The sequence below is a fragment of the Manis pentadactyla genome, chromosome 10 (genome assembly GCF_030020395.1).
Source record: "Manis pentadactyla isolate mManPen7 chromosome 10, mManPen7.hap1, whole genome shotgun sequence".
NCBI lineage: Eukaryota > Metazoa > Chordata > Mammalia > Pholidota > Manidae > Manis > Manis pentadactyla.
Window position 1 is genome coordinate 24,323,220 of NC_080028.1, and position 19,686 is coordinate 24,342,905.

At 37.9% G+C, this 19,686-nt stretch overlaps 1 protein-coding gene across 5 annotated transcripts in view; it reads left to right on the forward strand.

Moving 5' to 3' along the window:
* The window catches only part of FGD6 (FYVE, RhoGEF and PH domain containing 6), a 119,181-nt gene that overhangs the window by 14,660 nt on the left and 84,835 nt on the right, over window positions 1-19,686 (forward strand). The window lies entirely within an intron of this gene.

Here is a 19,686-nt window from a genome sequence, read left to right on the forward strand (position 1 = left end):
GTATTGTTAGATTTTAATGTAATGATTAAGTATAAATTAATACCCCTAATGAGCATTTCCAGGTTACCATGACACTGATAAGAGTATGCACAGTTGTAAGGTGGGGGTTGGGACTCATACATCTCAATAGCAGCCCTTTCCTGTGAGTTATTTTCAGCATCAGCTCAGGAAATATCAAAAATTTGTATGGCTCTTTAGCTTGTGTTTCTTGTGTTGAAATCATAGCCACACAGTTTTGGCAAATCTGTTTGTTTACATACTTACCCTACATTTGAAACTGCAGCCAGAAGCATTGGGTTTTAATTCTTGGCAATAAAGTTTTTATGTTTTCCTTTTAAATAAGTATTAGGAATTAGGTAAATCACAGTGTGTTTTGTCCAGCTTTGGTCTCATTTCCTGTCAAAACAGATAAGTGATATTTTATACACATATATCCTGTCTTGCTTGGTAAAAATATATTGTTTTGAGACAGCTGATATTTGCACATTTTGGAGGGGAAAGGTGGCATAATTTTTAGAGTATAATTGATTGATTTTTCCATTGCTGGATTTTTATTAAGTTTTTCAATAGTTAAAGTCTAATATTTTACAATTTAGCCAAGGATGTGAGATTCTGTTTTCATAAAATTTCAATTAATTGTATCAGTGAAACAGAAATTGTTTTGCAAAATGAGCTGCTGACTTATTTCCTGGAGAAATGTTCCAAATGTGAACCTTTTGGGAAACCTTCTGTGTAACAGATGTGGGGAGGGTGATGAGGAGGGCCCTCATTCTCTTTCTAACCATTTGTAATTCCTGTAAAGAGCTGATAGGTAAAGATAATCAGACAATCCATCAATTTGTGAATAGATTAAACTTACTAGTAGGATGTTTGGAAGTCAGTGCATTTTTGCAGTAGTAATAACATTTTGGTGGTAGAAACAACCATGAAGTAGGAGTTAGCTTCACAGCCAGCCTGGAAGAATATATTTAGCTTCTAACATATGAAAAATGCAGGTAATAGAAAGTGAGACTGGCAATACTAAACAGAGCAGTAAAATTAAGTAAATAGTTTTTGTGATTCTTAAATATTGTGCATTCAAGGAGGAAAAGGTCATGTGTTGAGGAGGGAAATATGAAGGGGGAAGGGAACTGGATGAAGAGGTGGAGAAGATGAGCTTGGCACATCCGTCCTCCAGGTGGTTCAGGGGAATTCCAACCGAGGCTCATGTTAGTAGGTAAGGGGATGAGTATGTTCACATTTCGTATTCATAAGTAATGCCTGTATATGTACTTTAACTTTATGAGCTTTCTGTGTTCTTGCAGATATTTCTTTTAATAAATGCATCATCTTTTCCTGAAACATAGGTTAATTTGATACTTAGGGAAAGCCCTTTATAAAAAAGAAGACATGTCTGTATGAGCCTATTTATATATATTGTAATATTTTATTGAAACCATATTAGGTACAAAGAGCCATTTGAGTTGTAGCACATTTGGGTGTGGGAAGCTACAAAGAAGTACTGACCTTTTTATTAAATACCGAGTTTAAGAATTAAGTTCACAAATGGAACTGCCTAGTCTCCTGAGTGGTATGGAAAAACTACTTTGGTGGTTTGGTATGGGTCTGGTAGTTGTGTTTGTAGATCCCTAGAGGAAAGTAAGTATTTGCAAGTAGTTTTGACATGAGGCAGATAATCTGTCATTGGAGGTTTAAGAATTGGGTTAGCCATATAGACTAACTGTGGATTAAAGAACTGATAGTACTTCCAGAGAGAATAGCTCTCTTCTGCAGTTTTCTTTCAGATTTCTCAGCGTTTGTTTGCATGTATAATAAATCCATTTTGGTTTCATGTAAGTGTTAATTGGAGTAAGGTTGTTGTTGGTATTTTCATACCCTTTTTGTATATAAAGAATGTGAATCAGGATGGTGGTGACTTCAGGAAAAATGAACAAAGATGAAAATGCAACTAGATGAGTGGCTTTGAGCCCTAATGTTCAAGGGTGTGTTTACCAGACTCTCCCATTTATCAAAGTATTTGGTTTCTGCTTCAGGAAAGGTGAAATAATAAACACTGAACAAAGAAAGTCAGTTTCCTCTGAATGTTTGGATAAAAAAATAAAAAGGAAAACAAACACATTTAGCCTTTTTATGTTTGAAATGGTGTAATTGCTTGTTCTTTTAGCTCCTGTGGATTCTGTTGAAAACTTTTTTACTTATGTAGTATTTTTTTGAAGCTACTTTTCTTAGTAACATTTAAGGCAGTTGATATACTTTACATATGTTAGTATCATTCCAAACATTAGGAGTTAAAGAGTGGATTTGGTTTTTAATAACCTTAGAATAGCTTGTTTTTGTTTTTGTTTTAATCTGAAAACCAGTTCTGATTTGAATTGTTTGGCAACTGTAATGTCAAGTTCAGGAAAGTAGATATAATGTATATATAAAGAAGGAATAACTGGTAACTTTTTTCCTGCTTTTCTGTCAGTCTTTAGATGTACCTACAATCACAAGTAAACAGATTTAAATTTAAATGAGCAGCTGTTTCACTAATTTTTCCTTCCGTAGCTCCACTGTTAGAAATATGAGGATAAAGCGCAGTTTCTTACTATCTCCCAGTTAAGAATGGGAAGGACTTGGGAGCAGGTAAGGGAGAGGTAAAGAAGGAGTTCATTCACAAGTCCAGGTATGATTTATTTGGTAGCAAAAGTTTGGGTGAGGAAACTTAGGTGGGTTCCTTTGGGGTAGGGTAATTTGAAAAATCTATAAATTCAACTATGTTTTTTTAATGGTCTTAGGCTAAGTGTAGTCAATAAAATCATTAGGTGTTAGAACTAAAGTCATTACAAATCATCAAGCCCAGCAAGACTTGACTGTTCCCACACCTCGGAGATGGGAAATTGCAAAACCAAGGTTACAAATGGGTGTTTTAAAAATACCACGTCGCCCCCTTCTAACGCTGTTGTGGTAGCTTTGCAGAGAGAGTCCATGAAATTTGGAAAGCCCAAGTGAACAAGTTGCTGCAAGGTCCAGGTTTGCTCGTACATTACCTTTTTTCCTCCTCTTAGAACAGATAGCAGGCTGCACACAGCTGCATATGAGCACATGATTTTATGCTCCTGTTTTTCAAATGGTGGTTTCAGAGGGGGTGAGTATTCAAATTAAGCAGAAAACTTTTTCCAACAAATAGTCTGATGCTACTAATATAGGTAAAAAAACCTTTCTTCTCTTCAGCTTTCTGACTCCCCATCAGTCCAGTTTTTCCCCACTTCACCAAAAGCTTATCAACCAAACAATGTCAAGGATAATAAGTAATGCTGTTAACATCAAATAGCATGGATTCTATGCTTTATAGTAATAGCCGCTATTTACTCAGTATTTCTGATAGGCCCTACATGCTAGGAACTTTCACATGTGTTAATTTAGTGCTTGATATCTTGTAAGATAGGTATTATCTTCTTTTACAGATAAGAAAACCAAGACCTAGTGACTAAGTAACTTGCCCAAGAGCACACAGCTACTGTGTAGGTAAACTGAGTAGGGAACCAAGTTTTTTGATCCTGAGACACAGTGATTTTAAATCAGAACATGTTCATATTGTTCTGTGCTATGAGGCACTGGTTTTGCCATTATTTATTTTTTTCATGTTTCATATTGGTAGAGGTATATGAATGTGAATCGAGGGGACCACAATGGACAAAATATTAACAGGCCCCAGTTTTTTCACTGTCTAGAGGGAAAACACAGGGATATGTGCAGTGATATATATATATATAGATATTAAAGAGCATTTTTAGAGGTCCCACATTTTCATGCAAGAAGAACTCATTGGTTGGAAAGCTTTTATGGTTAGGAAATAGATGTTTCAGTGGTTGGGAACTGAATTAGTCATTCAAGGTTTGCATTTGGTCAAGTTAGTGGTGGTCACTATTCAGAGCAAGTTAAAATGGTTAAAATGGTTCCTGTCATTTACTAGTTGCATGTGGGCATTAATGATGCAGAAAGAATAATACCTTGTCTTATATTTGCCCACTAATTTACATGAGAGTTTTTTTTTTTCTATCTGTTATTCCTGTTCCTCATTTCATTCTCTGTCAAGTATTTTTTGGCCTCTAAGGCATTGTAGTTTAATAGTTAATTAGTATTTATAGATCCTCAAAGTAAATGGATTTGTTCGGCTGAAATACCTTCCATAAGAACATAATATCCTTATAATCTTAATAAAAAATGTTTAAATGAATGGTAGGGGTTTTTTCCCCAAAGAGGCAAGTGATACATTTTTTAGTTGAAGATTAAAGGTGGTAGGATTTCTGGAGCCTTTTGAGTTATGGGAGGGTAAGACCTGAAAACTGGGTGAGGGAGCACATTCAGCTGAGTCATAGAGTGAGAGAAATTCTTAGATAAAGCACCGCTAGCTTCATTCCTGCAGCTGCTGGCATGGGTCACAATCATTGACTCTGTCCTCCAAGAGGCTTGCAAAGGTAGAAAAATTGAGATGTTGCTTTGTGATTTTTTAATTTGGCCTCTGTATTCATCCTGCCTAGGCTCAACTGAACTTGAAGGCTAGTCTAATTTTAAGCAAATAAATACGGTAAATCATACCAATGAAAACACATTTGAATTCCTTCTGTGCACACCCTGCTGGGCATTTTAACACTGTGTTTTTGCATAAAATAGTTACAGTGCTAATCATACCAGTCTTCTCTAAAGCAAACCCATAAAGACCTCTAACTTGGCTGTTACAGGAGATATGAGTATATGAAAAAACTCAAATTATTTCCATTTAAAATATCCTATAATGCAGACTTAATGAATTTGTAGTTTTTTCTTTAGTTTAATTCAAATTAAAATTACCCAGAAATAGCTGCACAATTATCTTCAATTATCGGGATGTTTGATTATCAAAGAGCATGTAAGTATACACTTTAATTTTTAAGTCTACAGGTATAGATACATATATGTTTCACTCTCCTACAACACTTGTTTCCTGCCTCATCTTCCCCATGTTTTATGCTAAAACAGGATGAAAGAGGGACAGTGGAGGGACAGTGCTCTGACGTTCTCTGACGGTGATAGGAGCCTGCTGAAATCCCGTGGCCTCAATCTGCCAGTTTCCATGACTCTGGTGCCCAAAGACTCCTATCTAATAACAGTCGATTTCGAAGGCCTCTGGTTCTCATGTAAACATAGTGACATTTTATCTGCTAGAAGGGGATATTTTTAAGTGATTTATTCTCTCGGCTAATTGGCAACTTCAGGGAGAGTTGGGTTTTTGAATTTTTATAGAACTTATATAGAGAATTTCGATAGAATATAGATTTTCTTTTGCAGAAATTAATAAATTTAATTTCCCCTGGATAAGCCAGAAGCCAAATAATTATGGGTAAGAGCCAAATACCTTTTACTATGTCCTGCTCTCAGGCTGGTCTCAATGCTTGGAATTGATGGGGAGGGGTGGAGATATGACTATAAGTCAGAAATTAGGGGATGGTTCCTACTCACAAGGAGTGAACAATCTGGTTTATTTTTTAAACTGAAATTATAATTGATACAACTTTAGATTTACATGCAGTTGTAAGAAATAGTACAGAGAAAAGCTAGGATACTTGAGCTCGTTTTCCTTAATGGTAACATTTTGTACAACTATAGTAAAATAATGCATTCAGGATAGTATTGATACAACCTACTGATTTTATTTAGATTTCCCCACTTTACTTGTACTCAGTGTGTGTATATGCATTTAGGTCTATATAATTTTGTCACACGTGTAAGTGTGTGTATCCACCATCACAGTCAAGATATTGAACAATTCCATCGCCCCAAATATCCTGCTTGTTGCCTTTTTATAACCACACCCACCTCTCACTCACCCTTCTCCCCAGTCCTTCACAACCAATAATCCGTTTGAAATGTTTTGTCATTTCAGAAATGTTACATATAATGAAATCACACAGTGTGTAACCCTTTGGGATTGGCTTTTCTCATCCAGGAGAATCATGTGGCCTCCTGGGGTGGCATTCTGAGGAGATTCATCCAAGTTGTTGCATGTATCAATAGTTCTTTCCTTTATTGCTGAATAGTATTCCAGTTAAAGGATATCCAGTTAAAGGGATGTTTCCACTGTTTGGATCTTACAAATAAGGCTATAATGAACATTCATATACAGGTTATTGTATGAACATATATTTTCATTTCTCTGGGATAAATGCCCAAAAGTGCGATTGTGGGTTTTGTAGTAATTGTATGTTTAGTTTTATAAGAAGCTGCCTGTTTTTCATAGTAACTACCATTTTACTGTTCCACCATCAATGTATGAGTGATTCAGTGTCTCCACATCCTCACCAGCACTTGGTGTTTGTTACTTTTTAATTTTAGACATTCTGGTGGGTGTGTAGTGACAACCTATTGTGGTTTAATTTGCATTGTCTTGATGGCTAATGATATTAGACATATTTTCATGTGCCTATTTGCCATCTATATGTCCTTTTAGGTGAAATCTGTTCTTTTGCCCATTTTCTAATGAGCATTCTTGTGTATTTTTGTAAAGAATTTTGTCATTAGCCATCATTTGGTACTTCACTCCGTAGAAACTTCAATCCTTCAAAACTGTAGTGTGCCATGTAAGATTTTTAAAGTCTGACCTCAGTTGACCTTTCTAATCTCATGATCTTAACCCACCTATATAAATATAAGATTGACCAACATTCCTGAACACGCCATTTCCTTTTGTAGTTTTGTTCACTCCCTGACCTCTCATCCTTCTAGACCTAACTCAAATGTTACTTTTCACATAAATCTCCCTTTCCAGTATAAGAAAGGTAACAATACCCCTACCTCAACTATCTCCTTATCTACTTACCCTGTTGTTTTCCTTCTTAATATTTCCTATTCTTGTCAGTATATTACATACTTAACTCACTCATCTGTCCCCCCTACTAGAATACAACCTGCGTGAATGAGGGACACTTAATTTTTTGTTCCATTGCTTTATCCCCTGTGCCTAGAACAGTGCCTGACATATAGTAGGCACATAGTAAATACTGAAGGACTGAATAACGAAGTGAATTAGTTGACACTTGTGTTATCATTCGCTTCCATTGCATATTGCCTGCCATATCCTGCTTATAGTGTAATAAAAATTACGGCTAACGTTTACTTTATTGATTATATACTGAGCAGTACAAGGCACCCCTTTCCTTGGTTTAATATTGCATAGCACTGCCTCATCATTCTGCCATAGCACTTTGTTAACTGCTCCCTACTATCCCCTCCCCCCAAAAAGGAACATAAGATATATGAAATATAAGAATAAATATTATAAGAGATTATATGCATCTTTGTGTCCTTGGCCCCAGAAATACCTGGCACAAAATAGGTAGTCACATCTGACTAAATAGTTGTCAGGTTATATGTTGCTTTTACTTGTGTGAGGTCATAATCCAGCTGCATTTTGAGTAAACCAGTGTCCCACTGACCAGACTTCCAGAACCACAGGAAACATCTGTTAATTTTGGAAAGCAGTTACACTGATTTGGAGAACTAACTGCTATTTGCTAAGCAAAGCTTATTTGGAACAGAGAGGTTGAATTAAAACACCTCATATGTGTCTGTCTTTACTGGATACAGAATGAGCATCCCTCCATATTGTGGAGTGATTAAGCAAGAAACATTCCATTCCTCTTCTTTCACTAATTCTCTTACTAAACCCACAGAAAGAAGAGATGGGGGTCTAAATTCCCAGGCCAGTCAAAAGCAGTTTTTAACACTTTCTTAAGTACTACAAATCTTAAGATAGCTTCATGTGATATTCAGATAACACAGACAATTGCATTACTAAAAAATTTTTTAAAAATTTTATAGAACTCTTCTTAAGTGAAATAACTCTCCCTGTCTCTTACATGTACTTAAACTGAAAATGAAAAAAATGTGGGCAGTCTGTAGGTACCTTTGGAGTTAGCAGTAATTTACTAAGATACCCAAAGTCAGGAGCCTGGTGTGAAGGGCCTGATGCAACTTTTATAGTATATATGGGGAAATGATCAGAATGATTTCACTACAGAAAATGTGTTATCCCCTGTGGGGTGAATTACCCAGATAATAATTTCAAGATTTGAACATCTGTTTGCTGAAATATATCATGTTTGACTGTCTGCTGTGTTGTCTCCAAATAAAGTTTGCTATGAAACCCAGTATGGACTAGTTGAGTATCCAGATGGGAAAGATATAAGAGTTATACCTAAGACAATTAGGAAATGTTTTAGAAAAATGACCCTATAAAAACTTCTTACCTTTATCTGTTAGTATTCTTACTGTACAACAGATAAAATCCCATGTCTGAGCTGTTAAGCCAGGTAAAATATACTTATGGGTTTGCACAGATAACCTGTGAAAGCTATTTAATAAATTATATCTTTCCTCATAATGTATTAAATACTGTTTCTATTTAACTGGTACTTAACTGCATATTGACTGTGTGCTGAGCACCATATTTAGGGAAGTATAAAAGGAACTCTTAAAACGAAAACTGGTAATCGGGCTTTAGTGAGTAATATAAAGATAGGAAGGGTGAACGTTTTCTAAGACTATTAAATAAATGAGTTTTGTTCTAATTAAAATAGATGAAATATTATCAGAGGGCAAAATTTAAATCCTGCAAAAATAGCAAATACATTAGCTCTAATAGGTTCAGGAGCTCTTTAGGTGGTAAAATGGACTTAGGTATGTTTTTATACCCAGTGGTTACTTGAGTAACTGTTGAGCTTTCATATAGTAGGCTTAAATGAGATAGTAGCTCTTTTCTGGAATGTAGCCTTATTAGATATTAGATTGATTTGCGATGGTAGTAATTCTAAGCATCTTTAATTCTTACTGAGCCTTCCTGTTGTTAAGAAGCAGTGTTTTTGTATGTGCTCTGTACTCTACAAATTAATGTCTTCTCAGCCTGCTCATTGAATGGTTGGCCCTAGTAAATATTTCTGCAGGCCTCTCTGCTAATGTCCTGTGGTTGGATTCCATAAGTAAAATCTGTAAATGTGAATAAAGATTGGAGTTTTTAGATACCTCTGTTTTACTACACTTACCTAGTTGTTGGGGTGACAACATTCTTTCTTTCCTGGGTTTACCTTATAGGAAATTGATTGTTTTCCCTAATGGGGGCTAGACTGTCTGAAGGTTAGAATGGCACTCATTTGTAGGCTGTCTACAGGATGTATGCTGAAAACCATTGCCATAATCCACATGTCAACACAGTCTCATTCCACAGTTATGGGGAGGTTCAGATGGGCATGGCTGTCTCCAGCCCATCGTTTCCCATGCCTTTGACCTTTCCTTCTCAAGTATTAAAGAAAGAAGAATGCTGTTTATGAAGAAAAGTCGAAATTATTGCTGTTAGTAAGCCTAGTGAATGGGGATTTTAAATTTGTAATTTAAAATTTTGTAATTATAAAAGCCATGCAGAGTCTTTTGCTGTTGTTGTTAAATGTGTATAAAGTGATAAGTAAAATACTCCCTCCATTCCAGTCAAGAGATAAGGTTTTTTGGGGGGGTTTGTTTATTTTGTTTTTTAATATGGAAAGTTTTAGAATAAATGGAAAGTTTAGGGTAGTTAATCTCCGTCCCTAGGAGGCCAGTGTTATCTTGCAGGTACTTGAGCTGCTGGCTCTGCTCCCCCCTGGGCAGGAGGAGCCTTACCTCTGTGTGTCACCTCCGTTCCTGACAGAGCAAGGTGCTAAGAGCGGGTGCACGGCCAGGGAGACACGGGCACGTGCCGCAGGTGGAGAAATGGATGACGCTTGGTCTTTCTCCCCTCTCATTCTCGCTTTCCCTCTTTTCTTACTGTTTTCTGGTATCTTAATTTCTCTTTACTTCCCTCCATTCCTCTTTTTTTGTGGCTTAAGCTATTGGCTCAGAACAGGAGACCAGTGTTTCGAAGTATTGTCTACCAGACTCTTTCCACTTTAGTCCAGTATGAAAGTCTGTATTTAGAATACTTCATGTTGTAAAATGAAGTTCACATTACCAAAGGAATTAGCAGCTTCATTGCCTAAGGGACACGTGCTTCTTACGTCATTCATTGATTGGCCTTTTCAGCCTGTGTCCTTCATTCAGGTTGTTGTCATTGTGATGCTGACTTGCCAAAGAGGGATGAAGCCAGTTTTTAGAAAGATGCTTTAAAAGGTATCTTGAGATCTAATAAGCTGCCCTCTAAATTAGTCATGTATGTCAGTGACTGAAATTCTCCTAGAAATAAGGAATAGTAGTGTGCTATGTATGAAACAGTGATTATTTTGAGCTTCAGGATGTTACCGTACAAGTAGTAAGCTAACAAAGAGAAGCAGTGATATTAAACATGGAAAACAAGCCCAAGAGTGGCCTCCTGCAAAACCAAGGCTCATGTGACTTCACTGCAGGAGTTCTTTACTCAGAAATCTACACTGGTGATGAGCTGTTTCACATGACTGATAATGCAGAAGCTTCTCTCTGAAGTCATTTTTTAATACAAGTCTAGACTTTCAAGTGTCTAGGTAATTTTTTTAAATATTAGAGATGACTCTATGTAAGAAGAAAGAGAGTGCACACAAGTAAGCTTTCTATGTAGCCAGCATACTTAACATGTTTGTTTTAATTCATTTGATCCTCCCAGAGTCCCCTCGGGTAGGCGCTGTTATCCGCATTCTGTACATGAGGGAATGAGGCACAGGGAGGTTAAGAGCTTACTCAGTTTTACTGGCTAGTAAGTAGCAGAGCTGAGATTCAAACACAGGCAGTTTTACTCCAAAAAAGATATCTGCTGCTTCTGGGTGATCTGTTGTACCAAAGGACAGCAAACTTTTTCCATAAAGGGTCAAATATGTAAATATTTTGGACTTTATAGGCCATATGGTCTCTGCTGCAGGTGTTAAACTCTGTGGATATAGCGTGAAAAAAGCCACACATAGTGCAAAAAAGAATGTGTCTGGCTATGTTCCAGTAAGACTTTATTTTTGAACACTGAAATTTGAGTATTATGTAATTTTTACATGTCACAAAATATTCTTGATTTTTTCATCACTTAAAAATATAAAAACCATTCTTAGCTCACGAGCCTTACAAAAAGAGGCAGCAGGCTGGATTTTCCCACTTATACAGCTCTGTTTTTGTGTAAGATATTAGGATATAGTCTTTCTATTTATTAATTCCTTCACAGAATAAATAGATTAGGTGTAATACTAAATTCTGGGGTTACTGGGAGTGAAAAAGAAATGGACCATGACATCCTCCCTCTTCTCATGCCTGCTTTTAAAAAATTTGCCTTTATTTCCTGCCCATTGCATGTATCAGACATGTTCACATTATCTCATTTAGTCTTAATAGCCAGTGGTGTTAAGTCGGTTGTATCCTTAGGGAAGTATAAAAGTAAAGAGCCAAAATTGCTAGCGAGTCACCCACAGCCGAGTGAGGGGTGGGGCCTGCATTCAAATGCTTGTTTGTCCCAGTCTCAATCCAGTGTCTTTTCCTTCTCGCAGCCTTCTCTCTGCTCTCACAGAACTACGGTGAAATGTTTGCTACTCTGTCAAAAGTGAGTCTGTCTTTCTCACTTCTTGAATGCATGTTTTTTTCACTTCCTTTCCATGTTCCCCAACCCGAGCTTTCAAAGATGTTACTCAAATTTGATAGAAATGTTATGATTTTTCTTGGTTTCCCAATCAAGGAAGCTAAAAATAAGCACAGAGCTAGTAGGCAGGGTCACTACTGGAAAGATGCACTGATGAGTGGGGTTAACAGAGGAGGAAGAGACCCATGTTCTGTCCTGATGCCCCTTGACAGGCTCTCAGTTTTGAAAAAATGGACTTGTGTCCCCAGGACACTCTCAGAAATGGTTACCGTATGGATCTTTGGGGTTATTGGTGATTTGTGATTTGTGAGTGACAATGTAACCTCCCCCTCTGTGGCTACTTACGGGCACCCAAGAAGCCTAGTATTCTTTTCCCCGTGGGCAGTGGGAAATCCCAGTTACAAGTTGTGGTTCCTATTAGAAAATGGGAACATTTAAGTATGGTTGGGTAAAGTAAGATCTGGGACTGCAAGCAGATGTCCTTTGGGTTAACTATTGGTTTCCTTGTAATTCCCCACTGTTTTATTACAGCAGGGTCTGTGTGTAATGTAACATAATATTCTGTAACATAGAATATGTCATATTTCTGTAACATAATGTTAATACCTTTAACTTGAAAATTGCTTGTTATCATGGCAGAGTCTGTTTGGATGTGTATGCAAAATAAGATATACATGAAGCTAACTTCATACACCTTCAATATGATTTCTCAGGAGAATACTATTAGAAACCACCAGTGCACCTGTTTTGTACTTAAGGATCCCAGAAAATGGCATCCTCTTTGCTGATGGTTTTATTTAATTATTTCCTATTCACCCTGTTGCTGAGGGCATGCTTCCTGCCCTCAAGTTATGGGGATGGCCAAACACATGTCATTGAACAGATGAGATTGAAAGCTGTTTATCAGTCACATGTTCTTGCAGTTTAGGGGAGAAGGACATAGCATATCACATAGGGCCGTGCTATTGCACGTGTGTACAGTGAACTGCCAGGGGTGTGAGAGGCAGGCTTTGTAGTACCAAGAGGGTGGGGTGCCCCTGGTTCCCATAGGAAGATGTGATTGGCTAGTTTGAATAATTTTGCATATTGGCAAGGAACTAAAATCCTGTGCTCAGTGATCAGTCAGAACTGATCCTATGGTAAAGAAGTTTATTTGTCTAGGAGGCCCTATCTGAGGGAGCAGAGTAGGAAGGGCAACTTGTAGTAGTCCATTTGGGGCCCTCTTGGTTTTCCCCAGATTTCAAGGCAGAACTGAGTATTAGGCCTTACACCATAGTGATTGCATACTAAGTCACAATCTAGAGCATAGCATGAGCAGAGGGAGTGGTCATATTTTCCAAAATATGACCACCTTTTCAGTCGTCGTTAGGATTATGATGAAAAGACATTAGTGGAAACATTGTGCCATGTACAGCTGGCAGGAAAAAACGTGGTCACCCCGTTAGAGAAAATAGTCCAGGGTGAGCTGTTTATCTTTCCTTACTCACCAATCAGTCTCAGTTCTTTGACCTGGATTCACTACTAGGTTCCTGACTATAGTGTTAGAACCTGGTAAAGCCAAGGGGAGGGTTTGGGTTTGGACCCCCGGTTCCCAGCGTGGATGGATGATTGATTCCCAACCTAAGTAATTAAAGGGGTAAAATAAAGGCAGGAGTTTTTCCTTCCTTCCCTCCTCCCCTCCCCTCCCCTCCCCTTTCCTCTCTTATCACACTGGGAAGAAATAAACTCTCTCTAAAGAATTGGTGCTGTGAACCATCTTTTGTAAAACTTTTCAGTTTCTGGGAGGCGGGGGGCAGTGTGTGTGTGTGTGTGTGTGTGGGTGTGTGGGTGTGTGGGTGTGTGGGTGTGTGGGTGTGTGGGTGTGTGGGTGTGTGGGTGTGGGTGTGGTCTTCTTGAAAAAGTAATAGTACATATCATAAAGATGGTTTTTAAAAGCACCAAAGGGTAAGTTGTGGTCTCTCTTACTTCAGACCTTAGTTCCAGAGACAACCATTGTTACCAGTTTCTTCTGAAACTTTCTAGAGATATCTACCAGCATATGTGTACGTATGTATATATGTGTATATACATTTTATGTACATATATATGTTTTTATGGGTATATGTTCTTTTGTTTTGCCTTTTACACAAATGGGAGTACACTTCTCTGTGGCTTGATTTCTTTTAACTTGGCAGTATTGTTGGAGAACAGTCTCTATCATCATGCATAGATCTACCTCATTTTTTGAAGAGCTGTTTGGTAATTCATTGTGTGGATGTGCCCCAGTTTATTTAACCAGTCTCCTATCAATGGCCATTGATGGAAACTGCTTCTTTGTTGTTAAACCTTACTGACTCAAAAACTACTTACATAAAAGGGGTACATATGCCTGGTTTTCTGCTTCAAGGAATTTTTAATTCCTTTTGTTTTTAAACCATTTTTGGAGTTGTCCTGCAATAACTGTATTTTAAATAGCAGCCTCAGTGTACTGACCCTGATTTTGTTTTTAGTTATTAGGTTACAGTTTTAAGAATTTTAGAAGTTGTATTTTTGGGGAAGGGGATGGTAAGGGTATTTTATTTCTAAGGGTGGAGGCTGTCTCTGGAAAATGAAGCAGTCTGGTTTTTCAGAGTCCATCACTGAAGCCTGGTTTTCCTTCCGTACAGTGTCACCAAAGCCAGGTTTTGAATAGTCCTCTAGTTTATATGTCAGGAAGCTGGGTATTTCTCTGTGGTTTCTCTTTCTGAAGCCATAGGACCCCAACTTGCTAGTTTTAAAGGGTTGGCTGTTAAGACCTCTAAAATTCATGAAGCAAAGAATAAAATACTAATTGTGTATATTTTATGCTGTTTCTTTTCTTACTTTCTTTCCTTTTTGGTAACAAACTCCTGCTGTGTTATCCCATATTTAATTGATTTTATTTATTTGTGTTCTGTGAATATTAAGGTATTTAACTTAAAAAAGTTAATACACTACTACATATATATGTTAAATTACATTTCTTTTTTTACTAAGATCAAGATAGTAAAATCATTAATGTTTAAAAATAGTTTGCCCTAACCTGGCAGTCTTTCAAAAGAAGATTAAAAATTAATGTACAATAAAAAATGAGTGTATATACTTTTTTGAGGGGGGGGTGTTTCTGCTATTATATATATATATATAGATAGATAAAATATACTGTAATAAGAACATCAGCTGATCACAGCCTTACAGATTATTGAAGGATTGATGTTTCTTTTTAGTCAAAGCAGTTAGTAATGGAGAACCTGTTAGATGATCTGGCTTATCTCTCAGCACTGAGGGGTCACACTTAAAGCATCTGATTTGTGTTTAGGTTACATAAGTTTGCTTTAGACTCTGTGTTATCTCTTGGCTTTTATGTTCTGTCACCCTGGCTTTGCACATATTTAGAATAATTGTGCAAGATATGATGTTTGGAGAACCAAAAAGCATAAGCTGAATATATGAATCTTGCTTTATTAGAGGATGAAAATGGCCACATGTAGTTATTACACAACTGGTGCCATGTTTCCTAAAAGTAGACAAAACAACTTACTCCTAGTAGGGGTACTTCCCAGGAGAATTGTATCTAGTAGTGGGGTGGAGAAAATTCTGCAAGTACTGTGTAATTGAGAAGAGCGCCTGAAAAGAAGAATAGAATGGTTTTTTAATTGTTTTTTTAATTGATTTGACTCATGGTCTTCAACCTGACACCAGAATCTGAAATTTCATAAGGGAACTGAATTAACAGAGAAAAACATTTTTTAGTGACGTTAAATAGAAACAGTTTTCTAGTGAAAATTGTGAACCAGTTTTACATAGTTCACATATATAATGATACATAACTGATTAAAAATTTTTTTGCCAGTTTTTCCTTGTAATGTTCATCCTTCAAGTTCTTAATAGTAGTTTTTTTCCATTTAGAATGTGATAAATATGAAAGCAGCCAAAGGAAACACATAATCACAAGTCATAATGAGACAGCATTTACAGAAGAATTACAGCAACATGCTGAGGACTGGCAGATTCTGTTCAGTTTGGTCCCGGAGTAGAAAGAGGAGGAAGAGAAAGATCACAGTTCAGATTTACATGTTGTGACTTGAAAATGAGAAAAACAGTGGGGATATTGGAATGAACTTCTTTCTTCAAGTTTGGGAGAAATTACATGGAACATTCTTTGTCTAAAGGACTCAGAATAAAATCATAGGCAAGAGGGAAAAAGGTAACTGGATTTGTCAATAAAAATGGATGGGATTCAGTGCTTTGAAAGCATTGTTCTGTTAACTCTGCCTGTCCTTTCCTCTCTCTGCCCTCCCTGTTCTTCTCCCCTCCCTTTGCTGGCATTTTTAAGTAAATAGGCTCACTAGGAGGTTTTGGTGAGTGCTGACCATTGAGCAGGTTTTATGTTCCTGAAAGGAAATGGATTAAGTAAGAACCCTTAAAAAAAAAACTCCTTCTAAGAGAGAAATCATCATTGATGTGATACTATCTTACCTGAAAGGTAGTGGAGGATATACTGTCTATATCTAGAAAGTAATAAATGAAAAATAAGTAATTTTTTGAAGAAGTGATGGTATTAAGTCATTATTGCTCCAAATGTATAGATCCTTGGCATTGGAATTGAAGGAAGAGTAGCCTAATCAGTGAGAATTTACTTAATGGCTCTTCTTGTCTCTGTCTTACTCCGACATTTGAGAAAACTTTTTTTCTAGAAGCAAGACCCCATCCACAAGTAACTCTTGGAAAGGATGGCCTGGGGAAGTAGAGCCCAGTCTAGACTGTTCTGGTTGTTGTTACTGTAGCTTACTTTCTTTTTGTTTTGATTATCAAATTATGAAATAATTAGGCACAAAAGTGTGGGGGAAACACTTATGTCCTGTGTCCTTAACCTGCAAAGCTGATAGTGTCAGGATATCACCTTCCTGACAGTGGGAAGGAAACACAGACTAAAAGAGCCCCAAATTCAGTGAAAGGCATCAGTAAAGAATCTGTATTTCATGATCAGAAATCTAAAATTATCTAGATAGATTTGAAAGCTGTTAACAATTACACAGGAAAACAGATTAACCAGCATTTTTTTTTCAGCTTAATCATGTAGAGATGAACATGTAAATGTGTAAACTAGATGCCTTCTTTCCTGATTTTGCTGCTAAACCCATGAACTTTCCTTTAAAATCAGATGCCTTGTTACCATATTTCTCTTCAATGGATGTCACCTTCATTTTGCTGGTTGAAGCCTTGAAGGAAGACTTGAGTTTTGCCCCCACCTCTTTGCCCTTGCCCTGATGGTTTGTCTTCCTCTTACATCTTACCCTTCCTCTCAGTTCCAGATGTGACCACCCCTGTTAAGGCCACCTGTGCTATTGAAATTACCTCCTCAGTCTCCTTCCATTTCTGTCACTGTGCTCACTTCCCAGTTCTGTCCTTGATTAGTTCATGGCATTAGATTACTAGGTTAACCTTCCTAAAACCTTTGCTCTGTTCATTTTCCTGCCTCCAAAGTTTCAGATACCATAAAAGGTCTCTCTACTGTTTACCATCTAGTTGTGTGGGGAGCTGCTTTAAGTTTGATTTAACCTTTGAGATCATCAGGGATCTCACTGATACTAATAAAAAAAGGGATGTCCTTTTCCTTGCTTAGGTTGTGGGATGGGGCAGGGGTGTGGCTGTAAAAGTTAATTGATAGAAGAAGTGCCATTCATTTCCCTATTGGTTCTCACAAGAAAGAAGTAAGATAGTGCCTTCCAGCTTGGAGGTCTATTAGGGAAATCCTTGAGGTCTAGTGGCAGATTAGAGTCTTCTTGTTGAAGGCCTCCGAGATGACTATAAACTCTTCAGCTCTTGTTCATGCCTCTTAACAGCCTGGCACTTACCCTCTTCTACAAGCTGGTTTTCCATGACTGACTTAGAGGAGATGCCTGCTGCAACCAACATGTCCTTTTTGTTTTCTGAATACAAACATTCTCACTTCCGTGCCACTGATTGTGATGCCCAGGATGTCCCTTCTCCTTTAAACATACACACTTTTTCTCTGTGATCACCACCACCATAATAAATTCTACTGTCAAGTTCCTGAAATTTAACACCCATGCTTTCTAATGTAATTGTTGTTTGTTCACTACAAATGTATTGAGGGCCTATTATGTGTTAAGCAATATGCTGGAGATTCCACTGAAGAAGACAATTTCCTTGTCCTTGGAGTTTACATTTTAATGAGGGAAACATATCACCAAGCGCAGTCGTGTGAGATCCATACAGGGTTCAGAAGATAAGTAAATTGATTTGGGATAGGGAGGGGGCCGTCAGGGAAGGTTTTCTGTAGGAAAACAATTTTCAGATTTAAAGTCTCCCACTGTTTTGTGGCTACATGTATTGATCCATGTTCTTTTAATATTTAAAGCTCTCTTTCTCTTGTTTTTAGATGTTAACTTTTGTAAACATTTATATCCCTAGTGGATATGGCGACCAGCTCGTTACTAACTTCTTCGTGATTGCTTTCCACATACTGGACCAAGAAACAGTCTCAGTTCTCTCTTTAGACAAGACAAACCTCATTTCTTCACAGGTGCCATAGCCCTGTTACTGATTATTCAAAACCTTTGTGCTGCTGAGTCCAAAAGAGCACACAGGTAGGCTGATCCAAAAAACCAAATTATCAGGAACTTTGTTACCACCAAATTCTGATTCAGTAGGGCAGGGCTGGGCCTGAGTGTTTGCATTTCTTAAAAGCTCCTTGGTGATGCTAAAGCTGCTCATAAATTATGTTTGAGTAACAGGGTTTTGGGGGGTTGTAATGAGATAAATACTAGGATAAAAACCAATGAAGGTAAGTTTTCTTTATATGGAGGGATCCTGCAGTCTGTACATCCTGTTAACTATCATTTACTCTTGCTCATCTAAATCAGCTAATTACCCAGCTGGGTTGGGCTCATATCCCTGCGCAGAGACAGTAAATCTTGCCAATGATCTGACTAGAAAGCTTCCGCTGTCCACCCCCAGCCCTCCCTGGGGAGTGAGTCTCCTCTGAGTCATGGGGAGCTATGATAAGGTGTATACACACCTAATCGAGTCTGTGATACGATGCCCTGAGGCGCACTGCAGCCACCGAATAATAGGAAACCCCATGTTTGGCAGAGAGAGGTGTTCCTTTTGGCGTTCTGCCTCCTTCCACTGGTTTGTATAACTTGGGCTCCAGGAGTGGCATGTGAGACAAGTCTCTGTCCTGCAGAGTGTAATCAGGAACTGGCAGAAAATTCATATTTTGCTTCTAAGATTCCTGTTAGAAATTTTCATAACTTGAAGGAGCCTTGGCAGTTGAGTGACCTGCCCCGTGACCTGCTGAAGGGGCCTGCCAGAGTGAAATGCAGCATCTCTTTACTCTGCCTGAATGTTTTCCCTGATGATTTTCTATACATCTTTCACTGACTTTTCTATTCTGCAGATGTGCCTGTAGGCTGCATATGGGAAAGCAGTTGCTATAGGCAATTTGTTTCTGAGGCTTTATTACCAAAGCTAAAAAGAATTATTTCTGCTGCCTTCCTGGGGAACTTTGCTATGGAATTCCCCCACTCCCAGTCCCAGATTGAATTGCCAACAATGGCTTTTAGATTCAAGAGATCTGTCTCAATATTAAGTGAGAAATGTTGATGTCAGGTTGACAAGATGGAGTTGTATATGGTGGGCACAGTGGGTTTCAAACTTCAGAATGTATCCTCTGGGGCCCTACACCCCTGGAGTTTCTAATTCAGCAGAACTAGAGCAGAGCCCAAGACTTTTTATCATCTTTCCTTCCCATATCTAATGATGTAGATATATGAGGCAATTGGTGATAACCAGGGAGGTGGGTGCATGTTCATAATACCACATGCTGCATTGTGAGTTGTGATCATCATCATTACCCTCCCAATCCTTGTGGATTTGTTAGTTGCTTTAAAAAAAAAACTGAGACCCAGGGAAGCAGCACCTCTTCTAATGTTCCTGGGCGGCCAGTGCCCTTTAGGTGGCCCACATCCTGTGAGGCTTCTCGGTTTGTACTAGCGGAGACCTGATCTTCTCTAGAGCAAGGATATATGAAAGCATAGGATGGGGTCAGCTGGGGAACTTTCTTCTCATTCATCTTTCTATCAAGAAAA